The 16,800-nt window shown below is 46.9% G+C and overlaps 1 protein-coding gene across 1 annotated transcript in view; it reads right to left on the reverse strand.

The window, feature by feature from the left end:
- Positions 1 to 16,800, reverse strand: part of LOC106609571 (staphylococcal nuclease domain-containing protein 1) — a 348,667-nt gene that overhangs the window by 191,783 nt on the left and 140,084 nt on the right. The gene's annotated exons all lie outside the window — the stretch shown is intronic.

Consider the following 16,800-nt stretch of genomic DNA (forward strand, 5'->3'; position numbering starts at 1 on the left):
ATGTTGTGCCCATGCATGACCTTGTTCATCTAACCTTGAAGACCCCCCCCCCCACAACTACCTATTGGGTTAAATACAGGCTTCTGCAGTGCACCTTAGGCCAACGCTGGTCACTTAGGCAAGGATCAGACATGATCAAATCAAAACACGTCTCCCCCCATCTCTTTCTCTCGCTCCTTCCCCCTCTCCCCTCTCTCAGTTACCGCCGGTGACTCACGGCTTGCCTTAAGAAAGGGACTGTGTGTCAAAGTGCAGGGCTGGCTAAGGGACAGCATCTGACGGGCACTGTGGTGTGTCAAATCAAATGTTCTTTGTCACATGCTTGGTAAACAACAGGTGTAGACTGACAGTGAAATGTGTGCGTTTGCTTTGTTGCATATGCGTATGTGCCCGTGTGTGTGCATATGCATGTGCCTGTGTGTGTGTGTATGTGCTTGTGTGTGTGCGTATGTGCCTGTGTGTGTGCATATGCATGTGCCTGTGTGTATGTGCTTGTGTGTGTGCGTATGTGCCTGTGTGTGTGCATATGCATGTGCCTGTGTGTATGTGCTTGTGTGTGTGCGTATGTGCCTGTGTGTGTGCATATGCATGTGCCCGTGTGTGTGCGCATGTGCCTGTGTGTGTGCGCGCATGTGCCTGTGTGTGTGCGCGCATGTGCCTGTGTGTGTGCGTATGTGCCCGTGTGTGTGCGCATGTGCCTGTGTGTGTGCGTATGTGCCTGTGTGTGTGCGTATGTGCCTGTGTGTGTGCGTATGTGCCTGTGTATGTGCGTATGTGCCTGTGTGTGCATATGCATGTGGGTGTGTGTGTCTGCGTATGTGCCTGTGTGTGCGTATGCATGTGGGTGTGTGTGTCAGCAGTGATCTGTGCTGTGGCTACTTCATGGGTAGGGACAGCGGGGTGAGCTGCGGCGACTTTGGGGGGGGCTTGGAAAACAAGCATAGCTGCTTCATCCAGTCCATTTCATCGCCAACGAGAGCCAGAATTTGTCATTGTTTCTCCGGTGTGATGATTTGAGCAGGAAATTGGTTTGACGATGTGATAGTGTGTGAGAGCCACAAAGTAGCTTTCCCAATTCTCACTGGAGTGTGCTGAATGCAGAGAGAGAGAGAGAGAGAGAGAGAGAGAGAGAGAGAGAGAGAGAGAGAGAGAGAGAGAGAGAGAGACAGTAGCGAGAGCGACAGAGAGCGAGAAAGAGAGCGAGAGAGAGACAGTAGAGAGAGAGAGAGAGAGAGAGAGAGACCAAAGGAAAAAGACAAAGTAGAGAGGAGAGAGATATAAATGAACAGTTTATCACAGCAGGAATATAATCCTGCAGCAACAGACAATTATTATGTGGATTATAATTATTGGTGATTTTTGTAGGTGTTGATAAAAAAAATGTGTTAAGGCAAATCAAGTCTGACATTTTAAGGTGGAAATTGCAGGAAAATTCTCTGCAACAACAGAGTGATCAAATTAAGATAGCACATACACTATATACACAAAAGTATGTGGACACTCCTTCAAATTAGTGGACTCTGGAGCAGTGGAAACGCGTTGTCTGGAGTGAATCTCGCTTCACCATCTGGGAGTCCAACGAACTAATCTGGGTTTGGCGGATGCCAGGAGGACGCTACCTGACTCAATGTATAGTGCCAACTGTAAAGTTTGGTGGAGGAGGAACAATGGTCTGGGGCTGTTTTTCATTGGTCGGGCTAGGCCCCTTAGTTCCAATGAAGGAAAATCTTAACGCTACAGCATACAATGACATTCTAGACGATTCTGTGCTTCTAAATTTGTGGCAACAGTTTGGGGAAGGCCCTTTCCTGTTTCAGAATGACAATGCCCCTGTGAACAAAGCGAGGTCCATACAGAAATGTTGTCGGTTTCTCGAGATCAGTGTGGAAGAACTTGACTGGCCTCAACAGAGCCCTGACTTCAACCCCATCAAACACCTTTGGGATGAATTGGAACGCCGACTGCGAGCCAGGCCTAATTGCCCACCATCAGTGCCCAATATCACTAACGCTCTTCTGGCTGAAGGGAAGCAAGTCCCTGCAGCAATGTTCCAACATCTAGTGGAAAGCCTTCCCAGAAGAGTAGAGGCTGTTATAGCAGCAGAAGGGGAAACAACTCCATATTAATGGCCATGATTTTGGAATGAGATGTTCGACCAGCAGGTATCCACATCCAGTACGTATGGTGGCACTGTGCTGGTCTGTAGAGTTCTATACTGTTTCTGTGCAGTATTATCCTACACCAATGCAATACCATTGGCATACTGTGCTCTACCTATGATATAGCACATCATCCAATGTTGTGCTAAGCTGTAGTGAGCTGACAAAGCACAGTTGTGTAGCTGGACAACAAGAGGGATCCTAGAGGCAGTAGGTGTCTGTCCTGTGCTTTCTGTACTGAATTATATCTCTGCAGTACCACACCAATCTATACTGGACTGGTTCTGTACTGAATTATATCTCTGCTATACCACACCAATCTATACTGGACTGGTTCTGTACTGAATTATATCTCTGCAGTACCACACCAATCTATACTGGACTGGTTCTGTACTGAATTATATCTCTGCTATACCACACCAATCTATACTGGACTGGTTCTGTACTGAATTATATCTCTGCAGTACCACACCAATCTATACTGGACTGGTTCTGTACTGAATTATATCTCTGCTATACCACACCAATCTATACTGGACTGGTTCTGTACTGAATTATATCTCTGCACTACCACACCAATCTATACTGGACTGGTTCTGTACTGAATTATATCTCTGCAGTACCACACCAATCTATACTGGACTGGTTCTGTACTGAATTATATCTCTGCAGTACCACACCAATCTATACTGGACTGGTTCTGTACTGAATTATATCTCTGCTATACCACACCAATCTATACTGGACTGGTTCTGTACTGAATTATATCTCTGCAGTACCACACCAATCTATACTGGACTGGTTCTGTACTGAATTATATCTCTGCTATACCACACCAATCTATACTGGACTGGTTCTGTACTGAATTATATCTCTGCTATACCACACCAATCTATACTGGACTGGTTCTGTACTGAATTATATCTCTGCTATACCACACCAATCTATACTGGACTGGTTCTGTACTGAATTATATCTCTGCTATACCACACCAATCTATACTGGACTGGTTCTGTACTGAATTATATCTCTGCAGTACCACACCAATCTATACTGGAGTGGTTCTGTACTGAATTATATCTCTGCAGTACCACACCAATCTATATTGGACTGGTTCTGTACTGAATTATATCTCTGCAGTACCACACCAATCTATATTGGACTGGTTCTGTACTGAATTATATCTCTGCTATACCACACCAATCTATACTGGAGTGGTTCTGTACTGAATTATATCTCTGCTATACCACACCAATCTATACTGGAGTGGTTCTGTACTGAATTATATCTCTGCAGTACCACACCAATCTATACTGGACTGGTTCTGTACTGAATTATATCTCTGCTATATCACACCAATCTATACTGGAGTGGTTCTGTACAGCTAACGTGGTGTCGCTAGCTAGCTAGTCGTTGGGGGCTGTCAGGCAGGCCGTGTCCAGGGCGACATAAACGCCAGTCCTCCTCCGTCGGAAGGAAGGAAGCAGCTCTCGCTCTACTCCGTGTGCTTCATTAGCAATCACTGAGGAAGCCATTTGGAAGGAGACGAGCATGCAGCATGCACCGTGTCCGCCACAGCTCACAGGACTCTGACGGATGGAGAGAGGAAGAAAAAGAGAGAGAGAGAGAAGCAGAAAGCTTGGAGGGGAGAGAAAAGGAGGGAAGACAGAAGAGAGAGCGGGAGAGAAAGGAAAAGGGAAGAGAAAGAGTGAGCGAGAGAGAAACAGGAAAAGTAGAACGGTTGAAAATCAGAAAAAAGAGGAAAGATGGAGGCAGAGAGAGCGAGAGAGAAGCGGGCAGAACAGACGAATCAGCAGAAAGAAAGTGCAGGAGAAATGTGGTGGAGCAGGATAAGCATGTTGGTGAAATATTAAATGGAATAGAATAAACAAATATCAAAAGAGGGGACACAGAGCAGATAGAAAAGGAGAAGGGGAAAACAGAGACAGACAGGGAGAGAGAAAGCAAGAGAGATACGGAGCAAACGGAACATGATGAAAAAGTGCCAGAGATAGAACAGGGAAAGAATGAATTCCTTGATTGTGCCTGGAGGGCTGCACCAACTAGAGGTGTAGGGTGGGGTGGGGGTGGGGCAGTATAGTACAATAGACAGGAAAAGCTGATAACCAGTAATGGACTGAACCACTGGTAAGCTTGGGACTATAATGGTTCTATCAGCAAAAAGATGATTCTGAGATAATTGGCTTTAAAGTTCTGAACCCTCATTGGTTTGAATGGTGTCAGTAGTTTTGATATTGTATTATTTGAAGTATATACACAGAGATCATTGAACAGAACAAGGCTATAGTCCCAAGCTCTCTCACTAGGGGCTGGAGGGGGGCACTAAATGGTAGGTGATGTACTAGGGGTTGTGTGTGATTGTAGGGGTTGTGTGTGGTTCTCGGGGTTGTGTGTGGTTGGTTGTGTGTGGTTGTAGGGGTTGTGTGTGGTTGTAGGGGTTGTGTGTGTTTGTAGGGGTTGTGCGTGGTTGTAGGGGTTGTGCGTGGTTGTAGGGGTTGTGTGTGGTTGTAGGGGTTGTGCGTGTTTGTAGGGGTTGTGCGTGCTCGGTTGTGCGTGGTTGTAGGGGTTGTGCGTGGTTGTAGGGGTTGTGTGTCGTTGGTTGTGCGTGGTTGTAGGGGTTGTGCGTGGTTGTAGGGGTTGTGCGTGGTTGTAGGGGTTGTGCGTGGTTGTAGGGGTTGTGCGTGGTTGTAGGTGTTGTGCGTGGTTGTAGGGGTTGTGCGTGGTTGTAGGGGTTGTGCGTGGTTGTAGGGGTTGTGCGTGGTTGTAGGGATTGTGCGTGGTTGTAGGGGTTGTGCGTGGTTGTAGGGGTTGTGCGTGGTTGTAGGGGGTGTGCGTGGTTGTAGGGGTTGTAGGTGTTGTGCGTGGTTGTAGGGGTTGTGCGTGGTTGTAGGGGTTGTGCGTGGTTGTAGGGGTTGTGCGTGGTTGTAGGGGTTGTGCGTGGTTGTAGGGGTTGTGCGTGGTTGTAGGGGTTGTGCGTGGTTGTAGGGGTTGTGCGTGGTTGTAGGGGTTGTGCGTGGTTGTAGGGGTTGTGCGTGGTTGTAGGGGTTGTGCGTGGTTGTAGGTGTTGTGCGTGGTTGTAGGGGTTGTGCGTGGTTGTAGGGGTTGTGCGTGGTTGTAGGGGTTGTGCGTGGTTGTAGGGATTGTGCGTGGTTGTAGGGGTTGTGCGTGGTTGTAGGGGTTGTGCGTGGTTGTAGGGGGTGTGCGTGGTTGTAGGGGTTGTAGGTGTTGTGCGTGGTTGTAGGGGTTGTGCGTGGTTGTAGGGGTTGTGCGTGGTTGTAGGGGTTGTGCGTGGTTGTAGGGGTTGTGCGTGGTTGTAGGGGTTGTGCGTGGTTGTAGGGGTTGTGCGTGGTTGTAGGGGTTGTGCGTGGTTGTAGGGGTTGTGCGTGGTTGTAGGGGTTGTGCGTGGTTGTAGGGGTTGTGCGTGGTTGTAGGGGTTGTGCGTGGTTGTAGGGGTTGTGCGTGGTTGTAGGGGTTGTGCGTGGTTGTAGGGGTTGTGCGTGATTGTAGGGGTTGTGCGTGGTTGTAGGGGTTGTGCGTGGTTGTAGGGGTTGTGCGTGGTTGTAGGGGTTGTGCGTGGTTGTAGGGGTTGTGCGTGGTTGTAGGGGTTGTGCGTGGTTGTAGGGGTTGTGCGTGGTTGTAGGGGTTGTGCGTGGTTGTAGGGGTTGTAGGGATTGTGCGTGGTTGTAGGGATTGTGCGTGGTTGTAGGGATTGTGCGTGGTTGTAGGGGTTGTGCGTGGTTGTAGGGGTTGTGCATGGTTGTAGGGGTTGTAGGGGTTGTGCGTGGTTGTAGGGGTTGTGCGTGGTTGTAGGGGTTGTGCGTGGTTGTAGGGGTTGTGCGTGGTTGTAGGGGTTGTGCGTGGTTGTAGGGGTTGTGCGTGGTTGTAGGGGTTGTGCGTGGTTGTAGGGGTTGTGTGTGGTTGTAGGGGTTGTGCGTGGTTGTAGGGGGTGTGCGTGGTTGTAGGGGTTGTGCGTGGTTGTAGGGGGTGTGCGTGGTTGTAGGGGTTGTGTGTGGTTGTAGGGGTTGTGTGTGGTTGTAGGGGTTGTGTGTGGTTGTAGGGGTTGTGTGTGGTTGTAGGGGTTGTGTGTGGTTGGTTCTTCTATACTTGTGGGGATGTACTATCCTTGTGGGATTTTAGAACAAGGAAAATGCTCTCTCGTAGGGACATATCCCATATCCCACGAGGACAAAGACTATTTTAAGTTTAGGGGTTAGGTTTAGGGTTACGGGTTAAGGTTAGGGTAAGGTTAGGAGAAATAGGATTTTGAATGTAAATGAATTGTTGATCCACATGAAGATAGAGGAACATAGCGTGCTGGTCCCTTCTAATGACCAAACAATGTGTTCATGAAATAACAGCTTCTCAAATATTTACTTTCTGCATTACTTATTCCATTTGCTATCTAGGCTATATGATTCAATATCTTTCTATATGATTCAATATCTTTCTATATGATTCAATATCTTTCTATATATGATTCTATAGTCAAGGGGGATATGATTCAATATCTTTCTATATATGATTCTATAGTCAAGGGGGATATGACTCAATAGGGTCCTAGTTATTGGAATATAACAGGTCGGTAGAATTCAATTTATTCCAAATGGCACAAGGGAAATGATAGACAAACATTCTACTACCAATGATTAGACTATAGAACAACATTTTATAAAACATGAAATAAACATTCTTTAATACTATAATGAATGACAACCTTTAAAACAACACTGGTGATGACTCAGGGCCTATCTGTTCATAACAGTTGTATGAATGAAACTCAAACAACAAGCTCCACTATGAGCACGCCTGGCTGCACGTCGTGGCTGTGAGTCAACGTGACTCAACGATGTTGTTGGGAGTAAAAGCCAATTACTGATGGCTACACACTATAGTAGGTTGACATGATGAGTTGTTGCTGTGTGTGAGGATCCCTGCTATTGTGTGTGTGTGTGTGTGTGTGTGTGTGTGTGTGTGTGTGTGTGTGTGTGTGTGTGTGTGTGTGTGTGTGTGTGTGTGTGTGTGTGTGTGTGGTAGGGGGTTGAGGCCTAGGGATGAGCGGTTGGGGGTTGAGGCCTAGGGATGAGCGGTTGGGGGTTGAGGCCTAGGGATGAGCGGTTGGGGGTTGAGGCCTAGGGATGAGCGGTTGGGGGTTGAGGCCTAGGGATGAGCGGTTGGGGGTTGAGGCCTAGGGATGAGCGGTTGGGGGTTGAGGCCTAGGGATGAGCGGTTGGGGGTTGAGGCCTAGGGATGAGCGGTTGGGTAAGGAAAGAGGAAGAGACTGACTTGTTTTTCTGAGGTGTGTTTTATCAGATGGGGCCGTATTGATTGATTTTCATTGGTTCACTGTCAGGCTTATGCTTTGATTGGTTGTTAAAGAATTCAATAGAAACATATCTTAACAGCAATGCCAACAGGCGAGCCTTTAAAAGATACCATCAAACAATATTCAATCTGGGAGATCAGACTCGTGTAACTAGAAACAATTTCAAATCCAATTTAACCTGACTGTTACTGTTACCAACCTAGTGTATGTGAACCAGTTGTGGTCCTGGAGGGAGACTTTATTGCTCTATTGGAAGGTGAAAAAACAGTGTGTCTGTTGCCGCTGGCCAGAGACAATGGAAGAGTGTTTTTATGACCTCTGCTTATCGTAGCGAGCTGTCAGTGTAGACACAGTCTCTCTCTCACACACACTCCCCCTCTGCCACATTAGCATGGATCTTCACGGTACTCTGTGCCCCCTGCTTTAGCAGAATGGATTTTCCACTGACGTTGTTAGCTACCACTGCTAGTGCTACCACCACCGTGCTACCGCTGCTAGTGCTACCACCACCGTGCTACCGCTGCTAGTGCTACCACCACCGTGCTACCGCTGCCACCACCGTGCTACCGCTGCTAGTGCTGCCACCACCGTGCTACCGCTGCTAGTGCTACCACCACCGTGCTACCGCTGCCACCACCGTGCTACCGCTGCTAGTGCTGCCACCACCGTGCTACCGCTGCCACCACCGTGCTACCGCTGCCACCACCGTGCTACCGCTGCTAGTGCTGCCACCACCGTGCTACCGCTGCCACCACCGTGCTACCGCTGCTAGTGCTGCCACCACCGTGCTACCGCTGCTGTTCTGCAGGGCCATCCATTACACCATATGTCATTTTTGAGAGAGAGAGAGAGAGAGAGAGAGAGAGAGAGAGAGAGAGAGAGAGAGAGAGAGACTGGTAAAGAGAAGGCCCCCCTTGGTAGCTACACACATTTTAAACACGACCCCCAGGGGCTGGGGGTTTCTGAAGCAGAGCGTCTCGGAGTGAACAGATGACTCTGGGTCAGTAGAGAAGGGAAAAAAACCAAAACAACTTCATTTGGAGCAGTTTTGGAGCGGTGGGGAGCTCATCTGACAAAACGCCTCCTACAGTGTTAGCAATCTACTTCAAAGTTGGCATGCTAAGAGGAGAGAACATTTTTAACAAGGTATCTACTTAAGTCAGTGTGCTATAAAAGGCATTCTGACTCAGTGTGTCAGAGTTAGGGAAGAATCAGCACAGTGCTTCTAGCAAGGAAGAAAAGAGGGAGAAGAGGGAGGGAGAGAGACAGAGCGAGCGAGACAGAGCGAGCGAGGTCGGCAAGAAAGAGAGATGGAGAGAGAGCGAGCGAGCCGGAGAGAGAGAGACAGAGAGAGAGAGAGAGCGAGCGAGCCGGAGAGAGAGAGAGCGCGAGCGAGCCGGAGAGAGAGAGAGCGCGAGCGAGCCGGAGAGAGAGAGAGCGCGAGCGAGCCGGAGAGAGAGAGACAGAGAGAGAGAGAGAGCGAGCGAGCCGGAGAGAGAGAGAGCGCGAGCGAGCCGGAGAGAGAGAGAGCGCGAGCGAGCCGGAGAGAGAGAGCGAGCGAGCGAGACGGAGAGAGAGCGAGCGAGCGAGACGGAGAGAGAGCGAGCGAGCGAGACGGAGAGAGAGCGAGCGAGCGAGACGGAGAGAGAGCGGAGAGAGAGCGAGCGAGACGGAGAGAGAGCGAGCGAGACGGAGAGAGAGCGGAGAGAGCGAGCGAGACGGAGAGAGAGCGAGCAAGATAGAGAGAGAGCGGAGAGACGGAGAGCGCGAGCGAGACGGAGAGCGCGAGCGAGACGGAGAGCGCGAGGGAGACGGAGAGCGCGAGGGAGACGGAGAGCGCGAGGGAGACGGAGAGAGCGAGGGAGACGGAGAGAGCGAGGGAGACGGAGAGAGCGAGGGAGACGGAGAGAGCGAGGGAGACGGAGAGAGCGAGGGAGACGGAGAGACACAGAGTGAGAGACAGAGCGCGAGAGAGAGAGAGCGAAAGAGTGGGGTGGGGGTGTTGAAGAGGAAAAAAGTATGGCTTTGAAATAGAAAGGGAAAGAGCTGTGTATTAGTTTTCTATGTTGTTGAACACATTTAGATTCACATTATCATGTGTTCTCTGATAACGCTGAGGCAAATAGGAATGTGCTTTCAAATGGGAATACAGCTAGAAAAGACATTAACAGGGAAAAACTAACTGTGTTACTTCAGCTTCGGAGGCAGTTTATGTTCACTACAGATTATACAATGACCTGTGTGATCACTTGTAGGACTTATATGGCGGACTACAGTGTGTGTGTGTGTGTCTACCACTCCAACAGCAATAGTTCAATGGGGTCAGCTGTCGCTGTCGCCTTCCAGGATCAATATGAAACCTCTCTGCAGCAGCCTGTGATGCACTAACCAATGCATCGTGGGAAACAGAGTATTTTTTCTCTCTCTTACAGTTCTCCGCACTTATTATTTAGTGGGGCCATTTAAACTATTGCACTGTGCATAATTACTTAATGTAAATGTGGTAAAAAGATGGATTCCGATCCAATATATTAAGATATAGCAAGTAGAGTGCTTATCTCAGATTCATAGGCAAGCTTTTACGAGCAGGGCCTAGGCGCCGGTCCCAGTTCCTAGCTTTAATGGACCCCAAATAAATGCAGCCTTGAAAACTGCCCATTTAAAATACAGCTAATACTTAATTTAAACTGTGTGTGTCAGCCAGGAGAACAGAAACGCCTATATGTAATAATCACAGACTTGGCTTTCATGTTCTCATTCAGGAGGCCAATAGAACGGTAGTGTGCACTTTGACAATAAAGCACTGCAAACTGCAAACATGCACACTTGCAGATTACTGCTAAAGAGTGCTGAGAGCGAGCGTTTACTGCTGAAAAATAGACTGGGTTCTGAATGCTGCAACACTAATAGTAGGATTAAAGAGCACATTAGTGTTTCTAGGTCCAAATGCGCAGTGTGTTTAGATTAGTTGGAGACTAGTTGTAAAGATCAGACACAAGTTTATACCCTCAATCCCTCTTATCTCGACGAATGGACATGGATGGATGCGCACGCACGCACGCACGCACGCACGCACGCAGGCAGCTGGGTATTAGTGGGGGCCTGATGTTCTTTTCCCATGCCTCCGAAGGGATTTAACCCCAGTGAAGGGCATTCTAACAGTGTTTGTTTGTGTGTATTTGTACACGTGAGATGTAGACCTGGCAGTGTGTGAGGATTTAAGGTGACCTTGCGTCAGTCTAACACCTCTCTCTCTCACTCACACACACACACACACAAAGACGAGTCAGGAAGTGTTTCTGGACAACACCCACAATCCCAGAGTATAATATAGAACGAACACGGTCATTCAGGACACTTATTCAAAGCAATTCCGAGCCAAGACATTAACTCAATTTACAGTTAACTGCCAAAATAGAGGAAACACTTGAGTAAATGAGGGGTATAAAGTATATTGAAAGCAGGTGCTTCCACACAAGTGTGGTTCCTGAGTTAATTAAGCAATTAAAACATCCCATCATGCTTAGGGTCATGTATAAAAATGCCCAGTTGCCCATTATTTTGGCTACCATGGCTAGAAGAAGAGATCTCAGTGACTTTGAAAGAGGGAACTCATTGGAGCATAGGGGGTTTAAAGGGTGAGTGCGTCAGTCAGTCACCAGATCTGAACCCAATTGTAACACTCCTGATTCTGGAGCAGTGCCTCAGACAGTGTTTTGCACCATGAACAAAACACCAAATGATGGAATTTATCATGGAAGAATAGTGTCGCATCCCTCCAATAGAGTTCCAGACACTTGTAGAATCTATGACAAGGTGCATTGAAGCTGTTCTGGCTCGTGGTGGCCCAACGCCTTATGGTGGGTGTTTCCTTTATTTTGGCAGGTCCCTTTATGTGACCTATGTGGGAATAACATTCACAACCCCGGTGTTACCAACCCCGCCCGGTGTTACCAACCCCGCCCGGTGTTACCAACCCCGCCCGGTGTTACCAACCCCGCCCAGTGTTACCAAGCCCGGTGTTACCAACCCCGGTGTTACCAACCCTGCACTCTTACCCACTGAGCAACTTGAGCAGGTGAGAGTGAGCATTAAAATGCATAACAAATACCAAGCGCAAATACAGACTGTTTCAAAGAATCCCCCTGAGGGAGGTAGGTATACTCCCCCTGTAGGGGGCACTACTAATTAGACAACGCTCCTCGCTTGCTCTGTCGCTCCCTCGGTCTCTCTATCCGTCTGTGACCGTCTAATTAAATAGGAGGGCGATGGGAACATCAAAGCTGGTGTGTGTGTGAGAACAACAGTCAAGGTATTCTTTGCTAGAGCTGGACCATTTTAATAGTCCTTTGGCTTTTCCAATCACAGAGGGGCCCTAGAGAGGGAGAGTGAGCAACAGGGCTTTCTAATATCCCCCCGTCGATAGGTTATTTGTACACACACACACACACACACACGAGGGGGAACTCTGATGTGCTTCTGTGCTTGGAGGTGCGTTTTGACTGGCAGTTGAACCTGTACACTGTGTTTCTAGTGTGCATTGTTACATAAGCAGCAAATTAGGTCAATTAGCCATTTGAATTCTATACAATTCCTTGAAATACCAACACAAATCTCCAATTGTTTTCTACTAGCTGGGGTGCTGCCAATCCCTTTAATTTGATGTAGCATATCATATTGCTTCTGACCCTAAACTTCCAAACACTCCTGCCAATAGAAGGTTTAATGATGGATGGTTTACCTGTCCATGGGAAGAGACGGTAAGCTACAGTGAACCAACACACCCCCTGTGGTGACTATTGATAAAGGTACTGAGCGCCTGCTGGGGATACTGTTGGGAGACCAATGGAGGAGTGGGAAAAAAACAGTGGCATGGGGAGAGACAATGCTTTGGGTTAAACATGACAAATATACTAGGTTCAACAATGAGTATACTGAACAAATAAACGCAACATGCAACAATTTCAAAGATTTTACTGAGTTGCAGTTCTTATAAGGAAATCAGGCATTTTAAATAAATAAATTAGGCCCTAATCTATGGATTTCACATGACTGGGCAGGGCCGCAGACATCGGTGGGCCTGGGAGGGCATAGGCCCACCCACTGGAGAGCCAGGCCGAGCCAATCAGAATGAGTTTTTCCCCACGAAAGGGCTTTATTAAAAGTCAGAAATACTCCTCAGCACCCCCCCCCCCACCCCCCGCTGATCCCACAGGTGAAGAAGCCGTATGTGGAGGTCCTGGCCTGGCGTGGTTACACATGGTCTGCGGTTGTCAGGCAGATTGGACAAACTGCCAAATTCTCTAAAACGACATTGGCTTATGGTAGAGAAATTAACATACAATTATTTTGCAACAGCTGTGGTGGACATACCTGCAGTCAGCATGCTAATTGAACTAGAGGTCGACTGATTAATCGGAATGGCCGATTAATTAGGGCCGATTTCACAACAATCGGTAATCGGTATTTTTGGCCACCGATTTGCCTTTTTTATTTTTTTTTTTTTTTAATGTATTTTTTTTTTTTAACCTTTATTTAACTAGGCAAGTCAGTTAAAGAACACATTCTTATTTTCAATGACGGCCTAGGAACGGTGGGTTAACTGCCTTGTTCAGGGGCAGAACGACAGATTTTTACATTGTCAGCTTGGGGACGCAACCTTACGTTAACTAGCCCAACGCTCTAACCACCTGCTTTACGTTGCCAAGGTAAGTTGCTAGCTAGCATTAAACTTATCTTATAAAAACAATCAATCAATCATAATGATATTACTAGTTTATCTAGCCTGTCCTGCGTTGCATATAATCGATGCGGTGCGCATTCGCGAAAAAGGACTGTCTTTGCTCCGACGTGTACCTAACCATAAACATCAATGTCTTTCTTAAAATCAATACACAAGTATATTTTTAAACCTGCATATTTAGTTAATATTGCCTGCTAACATGAATTTATTTTAACTAGGGAAAATGTGTCACTTCTCTTGCAAACAGAGTCAGGGTATATGCAGCAGTTTGGGCTGCCTGGCTCGTTGCGAACTGTGAAGACTATTCTTCCTAACAAAGACAGCAGACTTCGCCAAACGGGGATGATTTAACAAAAACGCATTTGCGAAAAAAAGCACAATCGTTGCACGACTGTACCTAAACATAAACATCAATGCCTTTCTTAAAATCAATACACAGAAGTATATATTTTTAAAAATGCATATTTAGCTAAAAGAAATCCAGGTTAGCAGGCAATATTAACCAGGTGATATTGTGTCAGTTCTCTTGCGTTCGTTGCACGCAGAATCAGGGTATACAGAATCTGGCTCATTGCGAACTAATTTGCCAGAATTTTACGGAACTATGAAATAACATTGTAGGTTGTGCGATGTAACAGGAATATTTAGACTTATGGATGCCACCCGTTAGATAAAATACGGAACGGTTCCGTATGTCACTGAAAGAATAATGTTTTCGAGATGATAGGTCATTAATATGGTCAAATCCGGAAACTAAGGTTTATTATATTATAGTTAAGTCTATGATTTGATATTTGATAGAGCAGTCTGACTGAGCGGTGGTAGGCAGCAGCAGGCTCGTAATAGTCAAAGATATATGGTTTAGAGAGAAATAGTCGACGCGTCATAATTCCTGTAATAACTTGCGGCTGAACTTGAAAGGGGTTCCTTCGTTATTTTACCGTTCATGTCTTCCATAGAGAATGTCTTGATCTACTTCAAATAAGGTCTGTGTTTTGTGCTTAAACCGCCTCAGCGTTTTGATACCCGTGTAAATCTCACTAGGTAACGTTTGTCAACATATTTTCATAAATCCACTCTACAAAAAAAATTATCTTCGCTTATATTGATCAGAGTTATATCCTATGGATATCTACACAGTTATAAAATTGGCAAGGTGGTGTAAGCCTAAGCCAAACACAGACCTTATTTTAAGTTCATCTAAAAATATCCTATGGAATAAATGAAGGAACCGCTTTACAGATTTTGCTAGAAGGTGTCATGGGAATTATGACTCGCACTTTGGTAGTCAATTTTTACCATGCCCATTATTAAAATAGGATTTCCTGCATATAGAAATTACAGTTTTTGTTTTCAGCATTCATCACAGGTAACTTAAACTCTATTTTCATTATTCAAACAGTTGAGAGTATTTTTCTCCTAAGCAGACTCTTCAGTATCGTTGTCACTTCAGAGCTGTGTGTGTGTGTGTGTGTGTGTGTGTGTGTGTGTGTGTGTGTGTGTGTGTGTGTGTGTATATATATTTAAAAAAATCAGAATAATCGGCCGATTAATCGGTAGCAGCTTTTTTGGTCCTCCAATAATCGGTAGCGGCATTGAAAAATCATAATCGGCCGACCTCTAAATTGAACACTCCCTCAAAACTTGAGACTTCTGTGGCATTGTGTTGTGTGATAAAACTGCACAGTTTAGAGTGGACTTTTATTGTCCCGGGCCAAGGTGCACGTGTGTAATGATCATGCTGTTTAATCAGCTTCTTGATATGCCACACCTGTCAGGTGGATGGATTATCTTGGCAAAGGATAAAATGCTCACTTACCAACATGTAAACAAATTCATGCACACAATTTGAGAGTAATAAGCTTTTTGCGCGTATGGTAAATTTCTGGGGTCTTTTATTTCAGCTCATGAAACATGGGACCAACACCTTACATGTTGTGCTGATATTTTTGTTCAGCGTAGCATCCACTGTGATTGCTGAGGGAAAGTCACCCAGGGCAGCTACTAGCACGAACAATGAATAATGTGAGGATGAAGATGCTGTAAAAGGTACAGCATCTGAACTGAGATGAACATGCAGGACAGGTACAGCATCTGAACAGAGATGAACATGCAGGACAGGTACAGCATCTGAACAGAGGTGAACATGCAGGACAGGTACAGCATCTGAACAGAGATTAACATGCAGGACAGGTACAGCATCTGAACAGAGATGAACATGCAGGACAGGTACAGCATCTGAACAGAGGTGAACATGCAGGACAGGTACAGCATCTGAACAGAGGTGAACATGCAGGACAGGTACAGCATCTGAACAGAGATGAACATGCAGGACAGGTATAGCATCTGAACAGAGATGAACATGCAGGACAGGTATAGCATCTGAACAGAGATGAACATGCAGGACAGGTACAGCATCTGAACAGAGATGAACATGCAGGACAGGTACAGCATCTGAACAGAGATGAACATGCAGGACAGGTACAGCATCTGAACAGAGATGAACATGCAGGACAGGTACAGCATCTGAACAGAGATGAACATGCAGGACAGGTATAGCATCTGAACAGAGATGAACATGCAGGACAGGTACAGCATCTGAACAGAGATGAACATGCAGGACAGGTACAGCATCTGAACAGAGATGAACATGCAGGACAGGTACAGCATCTGAACAGAGATGAACATGCAGGACAGGTACAGCATCTGAACAGAGATGAACATGCAGGACAGGTACAGCATCTGAACAGAGATGAACATGCAGGACAGGTACAGCATCTGAACAGAGATGAACATGCAGGACAGGTACAGCATCTGAACAGAGATGAACATGCAGGACAGGTACAGCATCTGAACAGAGATGAACATGCAGGACAGGTACAGCATCTGAACAGAGATGAACATGCAGGACAGGTACAGCATCTGAACAGAGATGAACATGCAGGACAGGTACAGCATCTGAACAGAGATGAACATGCAGGACAGGTACAGCATCTGAACAGAGATGAACATGCAGGACAGGTACAGCATCTGAACAGAGATGAACATGCAGGACAGGTACAGCATCTGAACAGAGATGAACATGCAGGACAGGTACAGCATCTGAACAGAGATGAACATGCAGGACAGGTACAGCATCTGAACAGAGATGAACATGCAGGACAGGTACAGCATCTGAACAGAGATGAACATGCAGAACAGGAGAAAACAATGGACCAGAAAGCTTCATTCACCTACCAAGCTCTTTCAGCTGTCTACAATGTGTACTTGGGAGAGAGACAACATATGGCTAGGGAGAGACACTCTTTCCCTGGCTGTGGGGAGGGAGGGGTGAGGGGAGGGGAGAGACACTCTTTCCCTGGCTGTGGGGAGGGAGGGGTGAGGGGAGGGGAGAGAGACTCTTTCCCTGGCTGTGGGGAGGGAGGGGTGAGGGGAGGGGAGAGACACTCTTTCCCTGGCTGTGGGGAGGGAGGGGTGAGGGGAGGGGAGAGACACTCTTTCCCTGGCTGTGGGGAGGGAGGGGTGAGGGGAGGGGAGAGACACTCTTTCCCTGG

Source organism: Salmo salar, chromosome 17 (assembly GCF_965601325.2).
Source record: "Salmo salar chromosome 17, fSalSal1, whole genome shotgun sequence".
Lineage (NCBI taxonomy): Eukaryota > Metazoa > Chordata > Actinopteri > Salmoniformes > Salmonidae > Salmo > Salmo salar.